This window comes from Panthera uncia, chromosome F2, assembly GCF_023721935.1.
Source record: "Panthera uncia isolate 11264 chromosome F2, Puncia_PCG_1.0, whole genome shotgun sequence".
In the NCBI taxonomy this organism is placed as follows: domain Eukaryota; kingdom Metazoa; phylum Chordata; class Mammalia; order Carnivora; family Felidae; genus Panthera; species Panthera uncia.
This window is the reverse complement of record NC_064812.1, coordinates 74,030,437-74,044,424: the sequence shown is the minus strand read 5'-3', so window position 1 is coordinate 74,044,424 and position 13,988 is coordinate 74,030,437.

Here is a 13,988-nt window from a genome sequence, read left to right as displayed (position 1 = left end):
CCTGATCTTGAAATCACAATGAAAAAGTCTGTCCACTATTACATTAAAGCAAAATAATAAATACACTCCCCTCCCCCTAAGACACTTTGCTAACCTCCTCCCAACCAACAAAACCAGGAGAAGCCTTCCCAGTGCCTCTCCCTGCCTCACTTCTGGCCTTGCTGAAGCAGCTTAAAATATCTACGCTCGGGCTAAAATCATCTTCCTTGTCAAGAATACTTACCTAACTTACATTATGAGCTCGAAGTGACATTCCCGTCATCTATGCTATGAAGACACAATAAGATGTACTGCCCTGCTTTCTCATCTCATGCTCTGGTTTGGATTTAGAGAGTTAGAGGACTTTCCCAAGCGTTGTCCTCAGATAGGTTACGTGGCTTTTGTATTTTCTGAAGCCTTGCACGTCAGAACAAGGCTAGAGAATGTGTCAAGCCAGTGAGGGAAGCGCCAGAATCTTTACAAAGTGCATTTGCGGCTGTTCACTCAAGAGATTCTAGTACAAGATGCCTCAGTGGAAATGGGCTCCCCAATGTCGACAGTGATATGTGATCAAGGTCACAGGATGTGTCTCCAATAACTGATATGGCAGGGCGGAGGTAATAATCAGAAATATTTCTACCACAGATACACTGGGCTGTGTTAATTATTTATGCAGTCTTTAAGTATGAACTAGATGAGCCAAGTAAAGCATTTATTTAATTTCTTTTTTTTTAATGTTTATTTTTGGGAGAGAGAGAGAGAGTGTGCACGCCCGAGTTGGGGAGGGGCAGAATCTGAAGCAGGCTCCAGGCTCTGAGCTGTCAGCACAGAGCCCAGCATGGGGATCGAACTTGTGAACTGTGAGTTCAGTTCATGAATTCAACTCATGACCTGAGCTGAAGTCGGATGTGTAACTGACTGAGCCACCCAGACGCCCCTCATTTCTGTAACAACCAGTGTCCTCGTGTGATGGGCAAGTGCCTGACGTGAACAACCCCAATACCAAAAGATCCAATTCCCAGGCCCGGGGTCTCCCCGAAGGAAGAGGAAAGGACCTACCAGTCACTATGGTGACTGATATGCTTTGATGCACTCTGTCTGCCTTAAACACGTAACGGTGATAACACATCAAAGCAGTGAAAAAAGACACGGTCTGGCTGAAAGACAAAATAAAGGTCTCTAGAAACCATACACAGTACGGAAGTGCAAAGCAGTGAGGGGGGCTGAAACCGCATGTCTGGGTTTTAGGTCCAGGGATGGGCCGTGGCTGAGAGCCACTTGGATCCTACTGGGGACTGATCTGAAAGTTTTACATTTAGATGGGGGAGATAAAAGCCAGGAGCCTGCGTGAAGTCAGGACCTAGAGGGGAGATTCTTCCTCCTCCGTAAAGGCTCCTGCTGTCCACCATGTAGGGCCATGGGTTTATGGAAGTGGGGAGCCTCGGGGGATGGGAGAACTGGGGGGATGGGGCCAGGAACTGAATCACGCTCAAGAGATGGCCCTGTGATACCGCCAATTAATCGTCGTGGGACAGGAGCCCAATGAGACACTATAAGAACTGTTGTGGACCAGGGGTCACAGCGAAGGGATCCGAGACGGGGACAACTGTCAAACTGGCAAACAGCGAGGGGTTAAAACCAGGGAGAAACAGGGAAAAACAAACACACCTCAAACACCTCACTCAAAATGAGACTGCTAATCAAATTACAAAATGGAGGAAGAAATCTAACACAGAAAGAACATGATCTTTCTGGAACAGTTTAGCAAAACCTTTAAATGTGTTCGACGACCAGTAGTTAATTGTTCTGGGTATTTATTTCATCCCTTAATGTAGTGGCTGAAAACCACAGGAGCAGGAACATACTGGGTCGGCAGGTGGGTGGGGCCAGTCTGTGGTTGGCAAACTGAGGAACGGCACCCCCTGGAGGTTCGCTCCCTTCCAGGCGGGGCATCTGGGCAACTGGAACCCCTGGGGGCTCCTGGTGCGCCCCTGTTTCTTCACGTGCACTTCCTGCTTGGCAGCTGTAGGCAGCTGGACTTCAAAAAGCCAGTTCGGGGCACCCTCGGTCCTAAGAGGGGGGGCCGAGCCAAGGGAAGCCTGGCTCATTTTTATGACCTAGCCTTACAGATCTCACGGCAGCTTAAGTTGCATTCTTTTTCTTAGAAGTGAGTCACTAAGGTCAGTACAGGTTCAAGGGAAGGCGAATTAGATCGCATCGTTCCATGGAAGGCAGGCCAAAGATTTTGCGGGCGTATTTTCAGTCTGCCACGGTTGGCTCTCTGGCCTCAAATTATGTACTTGTCTTCCCCCCACGTGCAAATTACATACAAGCTTCCCAATGTCTCTAATACAGGACTGACTCGGGTTCGAGGTCCAGAACCTCCTTTTCTCCGCCTGGTTCCGAGGCGGATGATGGCTCGGGCACAGCTTCTGACATAGCACCTCAAGTACAGCGTCTCTCAGTCCGAGACCCGGGAACCGGGCACCCAACATACACTGGTGGGACAGGCCCAGAAAAACTGCTGTATGAGAGAATGACTCTCATCCGTAACAAGGTACAATAGGGAGCCCCCGGGGAATCACTGGCCTATACACTTCCGGAGCCCCCTTGGGCACTTGTTGCCTTGGCTAGGGCTCAGCCCACCGTGTGGGGCGGTTCACCATAGCCCTGGGCCCCCGGTGCTGCCTGCTGAGTTAGCCTTCCTTTTCCATAAAATGCTGCCATGTTGGCAGCTGAGGAATTTGGGCACCCTGCTTCTTCCCAAGGAGTCTTAGAGCGAAAAGCCCTCTTCATTGCGTGCCGCCTCTATGCCTTTCAGTCCATGTTGATACAGTTCCTTTAAATTTTTTGCGGTTTTGTTTTTAGGAACCAACTTCTAGAAACACATACCCAGAAATCTCACCGACTGGGCTTCACATGAAGCCACTGAGAGACAAGAAAGTCAAGATTCTTAGAAGTCCTAACAGTTAATGGAGAGGATCTGTGAGGCATGACCTTAAGATCCTTCTTCTTCTCTTTTTTTTTGTTTTTTGAGAGAGAGAACGAGAGAGTGCTCGCGAGTGTGCACGTGTGCGTGGGAGAAGGGCAGAGGGAGAGGGAGACAGAATCTTAAGCAGGCTCCACAGCCAACACAGAGCCCAATTCAGGGCTTGACCCCACGACTGTGAGATTATGATCTGAGCAGAAATCAAGAGTCAGATGCTCAACCGACTGCCCCATGATCCTTCTTCCTTTTGTACTGCCTCCTACCATTTAAAATTGCATGCTGATACAGTTCCTTTAGAAACATAATGGGTTTCCTGTGAATCAATTTACAAAATCCAGTTCATTAAAAAAATTACATACACAAGCATCATTGAGAGGCTTCCACTTGGACAGCAGAGAGACCACAAACTGAAGATTCCTAGAAACCTTACTGTACTCTTAAGATGCTTTGATGGTATTGTGTCTGGCTAACTGGTTTTCTGAGGCAGTGTCTCGGATCTTTCCGAGATATTAACCAGGGACTTACAGTCCTACTTTGGATGGGATCTTTTATCAATCTGAATATCTTGGAAATCATGGGAATAAGAACAATTTTATTTTGAAGCCAGCAAGTCCTGGATCCTTGTAGGTCTTTCTTGAGCTTCTCTCTTTCCTCTCACATTTTGTGGTAATTTGTTACAGCAGCAACAGAAAACTAATTCAGCTATCCAGTCTCTTTAGTTTTCTTTAACCTAAAACAGTTTCTCGGTCTTTCTTTGTCTTTCATGACTTTGACACTTTTGAAGAGCATTTTGTTGAATATCCCTCAATTTACATTCATTTGAGATTTCCCCATGACTAAATTCAGGTCATAAAATTGTGGCAGGAATATCGGTGATGGAAAATGCTATTGTGTTCTTCTCAATGTAGTCTATTGATTTATCCCATTACTGATGAGCTTAAACTTGATCAGTTACAGACAATTGATTTGTTCCATTACTAATGAGGTTAACTTAAAAAAATTTTTTTAATGTTTATTTATTTTTGAGAGAGAGAGAGAGAGAGGAAGAAAGAAAGATGGAGTCAACATGAGTAGGAGAGGAGCAGAGAGAGAGGGAGACACAGAATGTGAAGCAGGCTCCAGGCTCTGAGCTGTCAGCATAGAGCCCGACGCGGGGCTCGAACTCACCAGCTGTGAGATCATGACCTGAGCTGAAGTCAGACACTTAACAGGCTGAGCCACCCAGGCACCCCACTAATGAGGTTAACTTTAATCAGCTGTTTAAATTGGTGTACTCTGGGTTTCTCTATAGCAAAGTTACTTTTTGTAATTAATAAATATTTTGTGGTAAGGTACTTGAATCCTACATGCTGCTTCTCAGCAATACTTAGCCCACTAGTTTATATCCGTTGATGATTATCTTGTGAAGTAATTATCACTATGATTGTTGCCAGTTCATAGGTTTTTAATTTCATTACCCTTCTTCTCTAGTCATTAGCTGGAATCCCACTTCTCTACTTATTTATATTTGTTCATTTAGTTTTTATTATCATGACCTTTTAAATTCTTTTATTCCATGGCTTTTAATCTGTTGCTGTATTGGTTTGTTTATTTTCGCCCACGTTTTCCTAAAGTAGGCTAGTGGGTGCCACTTCAAAGTGGCTCCTGTGTCATTTTTCACATGTTCCATATCATCCTTTGAACATTTCTTTTTTTTTTTTTTAATTTTTTTTTCAACGTTTTTTATTTATTTTTGGGACAGAGAGAGACAGAGCATGAACGGGGGAGGGGCAGAGAGAGAGGGAGACACAGAATCGGAAGCAGGCTCCAGGCTCCGAGCCATCAGCCCAGAGCCTGACGCGGGGCTCGAACTCACGGACCGCGAGATCGTGACCTGGCTGAAGTCGGACGCTTAACCGACTGCGCCACCCAGGCGCCCCTGAACATTTCTTTACTTTCTGGTACCAGGTGTTCCAGGACTGTCTTGTTGTTCTTTCCTTGCTCCAAGTCTTAGAATTAGCCATTTTCCAGAGAGCTCCGAACTGGTTAGTGGAGAATGGTACTTAGAAACCAAGATCTGGATATTTGTGTGCTCACTGCTACTCTGTATCACTGCTTCTAACCCCTCTTGGAGGCAGAGTTAGGAAATATATGTGTGAGTGTGTGTGTGTGTGTGTGTGTGTGTGTATTTACACATACATACCTCTGTCTTTGTATTACATGTACACACACTGTTTTTTATGTGTGTTGTGAACATATACCCCTAAGAATATTAATTAAGGGATTAAAAATTATTTTCTCTTCCTCATTGCCTTTGTTTCATCTGAGTTTCCTTTTTCCTTTTTTTGTCATTTTAGTCTCTGTGTCTTTCTTTTTTTTTATTAAAAAAAATTTAAGTTTATTTATTTATTTTGAAAGAGAGAGAGAACGTGAGCAGGAGAGAGGCAGAGAGAGGGAGAGAGAGAGAGAGCACGAAGGGGGGAGGGGTGGAGAGAGAGAATCCCAATCAGACTCTATGCCGTCAGTGCAGGGCCTGACGTGGGGCTAGATCTCACGAACCATGACATCATGACCTGAGCCAAAACCAAAAGTCAGATGTTTAACTGACTGAGCCACCCAGGCGTCCCTCTCTTTCATGTGGGGGTTGCCTGAAATGTCCGATGATCACTGACTGTCATTCCATATTTAAGAGTGATGCACGACGGATTGTTTTCTATAATGATGAAATACATCATGCGGACCAACCTTTTCATGAAAATAACTATAGATATTGGAGAAAACTATAAATATATCTTCATAGAAGCAACATAAATGGACATACACTTTAATACCACTCTTTTGGAGAGGAATTTGCAAAAATCAAGAAAACTACATAAGCATTTTGGCCCATAAATCCACTTCTCGAATTTACTTTGAAGATATACCTTGACAATATGAAAATATATATAAAGAAAGTTATCATTTGCATGATTATTTGTAATTGTACAATATGGAAAACAATCGAAGTGCCCATACATGAGAGAGAGGTTAAATAAGCTATGCTACCTGCGCACAAAGTAACACTACTTAGTAAAATAAACAATAAGGGTGATTTCTATCGACTGACATGGAGTGATATCCAGGATATATTGTCCACTGAAAAAGCGAAATGTAGGTCAGCATATATCTGTAATATACCTTTTATGTGAAGAAAGGGAGATAGAAAAATATACATGTGTCTGCTTATTTGTGAGTAAAAAAAAGAAAGAAAGAAAAGAAACTTAAGAAGAATAGACCAGAAACTAATGAGATTGTTTTCCAAGGCTAATGGGTGGAAATTGGGTGGGAAGCATGAGGGTACTGGAACAGAAGTGATGACAAACGGGCATTTCTTTGATTTACTTTTTCATATGTTCTGAATTTTAGAACTATGTTAATGTTTCACATGCTTAAAGAAAATATTAACAAGGGTGGGAAATAACAAAAAAATAGAACACAGAAACAAAGGAACTTAAATCTATTCTAATTGGATAACATGACCACACTGAAAGGGTATGAAGGATGATTTTGAACACAGTGTTTTGAATATATGCCCACAGGCTAAAGACCACAAGAACTGTAAACAAATCCTGTGCTCTAGTTAGAAAGTATGGGTGAGCAATTATGAAACTACTTTATGTGTATTCCATAACGGGATAAGTAAATATAGTGTGTAATGAGAGCCAGGTTCCTCACTGTTGGAGAAAGCAGTTAATATATGAAAAATGCTAGACTGACGTCTACATACATTGTGTAGACTGTATGCATTTTAGAATCAGCTTGTTAGTATCTGCTAAAAACTCGGCTTGTTTGCTGAGTTGTTGGGTTGAAGTTTTTGGATGCATAACCGTAAACCGATGAAGATACTCTTTCCTTCTTTTTCTTTCTTTCATTTATTTTTATACCTCTATATATCTACACACACACACACACACACACACACACTTTTTCTCATATATCCACCAGAAAGAAAACTTAAGGCCAACATCTCTCATGAACACAGACACAGAAATCCCTAACAAAATATTAGCAAATCAAATTCAGCAATATATTAAAAAGGATACTACCTTGCAATCAAGTATGTTCATCCTAGGAATGCAAGGCTGGTTTAAACATTCAAAATCAATCCCTGTAGCTCACTATATTAGTATACTAAATAGTAAAAAAAAAAAATCATCGTATCAGTAAATGCAATACTGGCATTCAACACAGCATCTATTCATGATTTTTTTTTTTAAATCATACAACCTAGGAATAGACATAACTTCCTTAACCTAATAAAAAGTATTCGTGAAAACCTTACAAATAACATTGTATTTAATGGTGAGAGACTCAGTGCAAAGAGGTTCTCAGTTACTACTTCTATTTAATATCATACTGGAAGTCCTGGTTTGTGCAAACAAAAGAAAAGACATAGAGACTGGAAAGGAAGAAATAAAACTGTCTCTATTCATAGATGATTATCTATGTAGAAGGTCCCCCAAAATCTACACACACAAAATCCCTGAAACTAATAAGTGAGTTTAGCAAGGTTACAGGACACAAAGGTAATGTTAAAAAAGTTCCTTGTATTCTTATATGCCACCTGTGACCAACAGGAATTTGAAATTTTAAAAAATACCACTTATAATAATAACGAAGACAGTACTGACAAAATACATGCAAGATTTATATGCAGGAAACTGCCAAGCACAAAAACAAAAACAAAAACAAAGATGATCTAGATGATTGGGCTTATACCCTGGTTCATACGTTACAAGGCTCAATATTTGCAAGATGTCAGTTCTTCCTAATGTGATTTATATATTCAGTATCATCTTAAACAGAATCCAAGCGAAATACTCACAAGCTGATCCGAAAATACAATCTACACACTGTATGCAAAGACAAAAGGAATAGCCAAGCCAATTCTGAAAAAGGAATATATACTGGGAAGACTCACATTCCCTGGGTTTGAGACTTTTACAGTAATTATAACAGTGTGACACTGGTGAAAAAGATAGATACACAGGTCAACAGAACAGAATCGGGAGGCCAGAAATAAACCAGAGGGGCTGGAATAATTGGATATCCACATGCCAAATAAGACAAAATAAAAAAGGATCCTGATACATACCTCACATCTTATACAAAAATTAAATAAAAGTGGACTATAGATCTACATGTAAAACATAACACTATACAACTTTTAAAAGAAATCTGGGAGAAAGTCTGCATGACCTTAGGTTTGGTGGTGAGTTTTTAGATACTACCCCAAAAGTACAATCCATGAAGGAAAAATATATATATAAATTGAACTTTACAAAGGTTAAAAACTTGCTCTTTCAAGGAGACATTTAAAACAATTAAAACACAAGTTACAGACTGGGAGAAAGTCTATGCAAAATACCTATCTGGATTTACATCCAAAATATATAAAGAACTCTCAACATTTAACAATAAGAAAATAACCTAATAAAAACCAAAAAGTCCATTTAAAAAATGGGCAAAGGACCTGAACAGGCATTTTACTAAAAATGATACACAGTTGCCAATAAGCATATGAAAAGGTTCTCAACATATGAACCTTCTCAACATATGAACCATATGCCAATAAGCATATGAAAAGGTTCCCAATTATCATTGGGAAATGCAAATCAAAACAACGAGACACCAGCTAAAATTCAAAAATCGTAGAAGATCAAAACACTAGGAGGATGTGGGGCAACGGGACCTCTCATTCATTATTCACAGAAATGAAAAATTTGGTACAACCATTTTGGAAGATGGCATAAAAGTTTGCTATCATGTTAATCATAGACTTATCATATGATGTAGTAACCACACAGAACATCTGCTATCCAGATTACACACAAGAAAAGAACAACCCTTTGTATTGTAGGCAAAGGCCATACACAGTGAACCAAAGAAACACACCCATAAAATCGAGGAAACTTTTCTAAGGTTTAACAGATTTCATAGCTTTTTCAGATACAGGTGTTATAAACCGAGGCAAATAAAAGTCACTTTCCAAGTGTATTACCTTCCCAAGGGCAACTAAAACTCAGATAAAACTCTGCAGTCTCACTGACTAGAAAAACCAAAGTTTAAAGGGAAAACAGCAGCTGAAAAAGTAAAGGGGGGAGAATCCCAGAAAAGAGAGAGCCGTCGAGTAAGAGCCAAATTATGTGTATAAATTTGCACAAATTTCTAACTTTCTGATAGCCATCTAGTGGGCAGACTCCAAATAGCCCCAGGGAAGCAAAAAGAACCTCTATATCCATTGCAGCTAACTGTGGAGGAGATGGGCTACAAACAAACAAACAAACAAACCCAATAAATACTCTTTAGGGAAACATACCCCAAGTTACTAGAATACACATGCACAAAATTACTAGAAATACAAAGAAAAGAAACATGTGAGCCACACACAAGAGAAAGGATAATTGACGGAGGCTTGACACCAAGAGGGAGCAGAGGCCAGAATTAGCAGAAAAGGATTTGCAACCTATGCTCCAAGGGATAAGAGTAAATATACTCCCTAAACAAACAAATGGGAAACATCAGCAGAGAAAGAGACATTATAGAAAACAACCGAATGGAAATTACAGAACTTAAAAATCCACTTTTGGAATGACACATTTCACCAGATGGTCAATAGAGTTATAGAAAATAGCAAATGCTAAACGATGTTGCAAAATACTGGAGTCGCCCAGGTAGTGTGGTGAGGGTTGTGTAGGTGGGGAGGTAAAGGGATCTTTTCTTGAGGAGAAGGGTAGAGGAGGTGAGCAGTGAAGAATTAGCGTGTTGTGGGGGGTGTCTCAGTGAAGGAAAATAGTTTGTATTTTTGTCTACAGATAAAAGGTGAGTTGTGTGGGACTGATTAATAAAGCAGGGAAAACAGGACAATAATGATTAATGGAATGAAAACATACAAAGGAAGACCAAAATTAACCAGAGCAAGAAGTGAAATTAGTAACAGCTCTATCAAACTCACAAAAATAGGGTAAAAGACCTTAAATAAAAAGTCCTTAATATAAATAACAATAACATATAATATTGCAATATTGCAATATAACAATATGGTATACAGTGTATATGATATTATTTAACATTATATATTAAATATAATAAGTATAGAATAAGATAGAAGGAATATAATAAAATATAACAATGTGAAATATGAATGAACTGAATCAACCCATTAAAACACAAAGGCCAGGGGGGTGGGGGGGCAGGCACCTGGGTAGCTCAGTGGGTTAAGCATCCGATTTCTGACTCAAGTCATGATCTCTCCGTCTGTGAGTTCGGGCTCTGTGCTGACAGTTCAGAGCCTGGAGCCTGCCTCGGATTCTGTGTCTCCCTCTCTCTGTCCCTCCCCTGCTCACGCTCTGGCTCTCTCTCAAAAATAAATGAACATTAAAAAAAAAAAAATGTTGTAAAGTAACAATTGAAACCTCTCTTTACTCCCGCCAGACAGGCAAAACTAAAAGGAAACATAAGGCCTATTACTTTCTGGTTGGGCAAGTGGGAGGTACTGTTTTCACATATCGCTATAGGATGGTTAAGTGTTATAGCCCCCGAACAATGTAATGTTTTTGGAAAGCAGTCTGGCAACATCCCTTACAATTAAAATTTCAAATACTCTTCAACCCAGGAGTTCCCCTTCTGGGAGTTTGTCCCGTGGATCAATTGATAAGGACCCATGGTCACGGATGCTTACTAAGGCATAGGGGCGCCTCGGTGGCTCAGTGGGTTAGGCATCCTGCTTCAGCTTAGGTCATGATCTCATGGCTTGTGAGTTACAGCTCCGCATCGGGCCCGCTTTGGATCCTCTGTCCCCCTTTCTCTCTGCCCCTCCCCTGCTCATGCTCTCTCTCTCTCTGAAAAATGAATGAACAATTAAAAAAAAAAAAAAAAGCATGGTCCATAGGGACCAAGATCAGGAAACAAAAGGAATGCCCATCATTGGCATTCTTATAAATGCTTAAGCAAATTTATTTAAATATATTTGCAAGCAATGCTTAAAGTCAATGTATTAGATACAGTTAATAAGTTTTGATGAGTTACATTAGTACTGTGTGTCTGGAAAATGTTGCTAATTATACTTACACATTTTATAGTCAGCTGAGAACTTGCAGCACTTGAAATTCCACTTGTGCCCCCCAAATCCTTTGGATACTTCAAGATCCTAAGAATGAAGAAAGTGACATTATGGTAGTAACATCCATCTGGAGAAGTTAGCACATATAAACAGCAACTGAGAGAAGAATAAATACAGAGAAAAATGCTCACCTTCGTCTGGCAATATTTATCAGGGTTTAAGAAGTTTGGGGGAATTCAAAATTCTGCCGTGCCTGTGGAAATATTTCACTATTGGGTGTGGCGGGGGGAATTTATTTTTTGTTCTTGGTGACTCAATACAGGTCTCAATTCGGGTCATGATCTCACGAGTTCGAGCCCCATGTCGGGCTCTGTGCTGACAGCTCCGAGCCTGGAGCCTGCTTCGGATTCTGTGTCTCTGTTTCTCTCTGCCCCTGCCCCCTTCCCCCGCTCTCTCTCAAAAATAAACCTTAAAAAAATGTTTTTTTGAGTTGAGCTTTTCCAGTATTATTTTTGCTCTAAATTGCTCCCCAACCAAACTGGATTTTTCCAAATCTCACTCCCTAGCACCTTGCTATATGGCTTCATGCAGAGGTCTCCAAATTATTTTACTCCTGTTTTCATGTGTGTTCAAACCTTGATATGTAAGCCCTAGCTACTTTTATGATTACCACATACCCCCTTGAGGACATCTACATCACAGCAGGATTTATCTTTCTTTATACTTTTTTTTTTAAGTTTGTTTATCTTGAGAGAGACAAAGACAGCCTGATCAGGGGAGGGGCAGAGAGAGGGAGAGAGAGGGCATCCCTAGCAGGCTCCGCACTGCTAACGTAGAGCCAGACGTGGGGCTCGAACTCATGAAACTGTGAGATCACGACCTGAGCTGAAACCAAGAGTTGGTCACTCAACCAACTGAGCCACCCAGGTGCCCCAGTAGGATTTATCTTTCAAAAATACTTTCCACTAACAAATGATCATACTTTAGATTTAATCAAATTATTAGCATTATTATTCACCACTTATCTTCTGCTTTCTTGAGATGTCCATATTGGTTTCATTGTTTCTTCTCTGGATTATTTGTAGCTTTTTTATCTTTTTTAATAAAAAGACAATAATTTACTTTCTAAATATCTACATGTCAGAACTCATATTTTGCTCGCACATCTGTTTGACGACTTAGTTGACTCTACTGGCTTCTATCGTTCAGTGTTTCAGGTAAGTCTGATGTCAGTTCTGATTTTCTTCCAGATTGTAAGCATCTGGGACCTAAATTTTTTTATTTTTGCTTTTCATTTATTCTCATAATTCCCCACATTTTTTTGGTGGGGGGGCACCTGGGTAGCTCAGTTGGTTGAGCGTCCAACTCTTGATTTTGGCTCAGGTCATGGTTGAGTGACCAACTCTTGGTTTCAGCTCAGGTCGTGATCTCACAGTTTCATGAGTTCGAGCCCCATGTCTGGCTCTACGTTAGCAGTGCGGAGCCTGCTAGGGATGCCCTCTCTCTCCCTCTCTCTCCCTCTCTCTGCCCCTCCCCTGATCAGGCTGTCTTTGTCTCTCTCAAGATAAATAAACTTAAAAAAAAGTATAAAGAAAGATAAATCCTGCAGTAATGTAGATGTCCTCTCCCTGAGTTGTGGGATTGAGCCCCGCACTGGGCTCGTGCTGAGTGTGGAGCCTGCTTAACATTCTCTCTTTCCCTCTGCTCCCCTACCCCCCCACACATGCTCTCTCTCTCTCTTTCTCAAATTAAAAAAAAAAAAAAAAAAATTCCCGTATTTTCTTAACTGGGATTGTGGCTTCACCAAATCCTCCTAGAATTTCTCCTAAGATATTGGTCTATGTATTTTGCTGCTAGGTTGTATTGTGTGGAAATGTTCCTTATACTTTGTCTTGGTGGAACAGACCTTTTTTGGTAATCCTCTTCCGCTCGTTGTTGATCTCAGGTCTTGGGTCTTCCTTCAGCCCAGCGAAAAATTCTCCTCGTATTTTGGGGGCACTGTCTCCCCAATGCTCAACCCCCACTTTCTTCTCTCCTTTTGGATGCCTGGATATTGCCTTCCCTGAAACCACACTGGTCAATTGGCGTGGGACCCCAGAGTCAAATGACCTGGTTTAAAACCTGCCACTTCCAATGCACAATCTCTCCGAGCCTTGGTTCCTTCCTGTAAAATGAAGATAGTAGTAAGTGCTGACAAGGGAGGCAGAGACACACGGTTTTTGTTATCTTCCCAGAATTTGAAAATTGAAGGTAAAGCATGAGACTTTTTAAGAGATTTCTGCTTGTAGCCTTGCATGTGATAAGCGATGCCTCTCCCCATAAGAGACGTGTGGGGCGGGTTCCGGTGGGGAAATTCGGCTGCCTGAGACAGAAGGAGCTTGAGCGGTGTCCAGAGACCGGTGCCCAGCCTGGGGTAGCTGGTGGCCCTGGGGAAGCAGCCTTCACGCCCTGGGCTAGTCTGCCAAGGTGAGGGGAGAACTTCCAACGTCTGCTTGTTTTAAAGTTTGGTTTTGATTTTTTTTTTTTTTTTAAGAACGAATGCATTTGCACTGTCCGTGTAGGATAAGCGAACAAAAAGGTTCCCCTTCAGTGGCTTTTTATTCAGTGGTCTAACTGTAAAGATGGGGCAAGTTAAAATTTAAGTAAGATCTAAGGGGATTTCGAAGAGATAGTTACAAGAACTTTACTTGATGAAATAAAAATCTCAAGAAACTTGCCTATTGGGGCACATGGGTGGGTCAGTCGGTTGAGCATCCAACTCTTGATCTCGGCTCAGGTCATGATCTCAAAGTTTGTGGGTTTGAGCCCTGCGTCGGGCTACGCGTGCTGATGGTGTGGAGCTGCTTGGGATTCTGTCTCTCCTTCTCTCTGCCCCTCCCCCACTTGTCCTCTCTCTCTCTCTCTCTCTCTCTCTCTCTCTCTCTCTCTCTCACAATAAAT